General features: G+C 34.6%; 1 pseudogene; it reads right to left on the bottom strand.

Annotated features, from left to right (window-relative positions):
- Nucleotides 1-651: 651 nt before the first annotated feature.
- Nucleotides 652-770, bottom strand: LOC120587846 (uncharacterized; annotated as a pseudogene).
- Between the last annotated feature and the right edge of the window lie 201 nt (nucleotides 771-971).

The raw sequence follows: 971 nt of genomic DNA, 5'->3' as shown, positions 1-971 counted from the left end.
GGTTCTTCCTCACAGAAATCTTCTTCAAAACTCTCTTCCATTCCTTTGTCTCTTCTGATAGAATTTCAGTACTATTTCCACCTTCCCTTTATTCTCTCCTGGTCAAATAATGTACTTTCTTGTTGGTCATTCAACATTCCTAATCTAGGTTTGAATTTTCTTTTTATTTCTTAAATCTTCTGGTTGAGATCTTATGTTTTTCAGGGTTTTTTTTTTTTTGTTCCTTTCTTTCTCCTTACATTACCACTATAATAGTTGTCTTTATCTCTACATAACAGTTGTCAAAAAACAACATTCACAATTCTAACCTTGTTTTTGTCACCTTTTGCTTCTGCCTTTCACCTGCCTTTGACAATTTTTAGTGTTTCTTCTGTCATTCATCTCGACTTTTCTCTTCTTTTCACTTCTGGCATTGTTATTTCACGTTCTTCTCTAAAACTATTTCTGGTTTCAACCCACAGTTCTTCTGGTTCTCCATCAATTAAGTTTAATAGTGAAAATCTGTGTGAACTTTATTATTATTTTTATTTATTTATTTGTTTGTTTGTTTGTTTGTTTGTTTATTTTTAGGTGAGGCAACCCTTGGTTGACCTCATAGATTGCAAGGACCTTGTCAGCTTACAATCCTTTATTTATTTTTTTTATTTTTTAAGCCTACAGCACCTGGTTTTCCTAGGTGGTCTCCCATCCAAGTACTAACCAGGCCCGACTCCACTTAGCTTCCGATATCAGACAGGATTGGGCTTGTTCAGGGTAGCATGGCCATATACCCAAATCTGTGTGAACTTTAAGTCCATTAGGAATTATTTCTGTTACATTTGGGCACTCCGATTCTTTTAGTGCTCTTCTTCAGCTTTACTTTAGTATTAACAGTTTGTGATCAGTACCAAAATCTGCTCCTGGTCTTCTTTTGGCAGAGAGAATACAGTTTCATTTTCTGTTTCCAATTACATAGTCTATTTGATTTCTAT

Source organism: Pteropus medius, unplaced genomic scaffold (genome assembly GCF_902729225.1).
Source record: "Pteropus medius unplaced genomic scaffold, Ma_sr-lr_union100, whole genome shotgun sequence".
Classification (NCBI taxonomy): domain Eukaryota; kingdom Metazoa; phylum Chordata; class Mammalia; order Chiroptera; family Pteropodidae; genus Pteropus; species Pteropus medius.
This window is presented reverse-complemented; position numbering and strand designations above follow the sequence as displayed.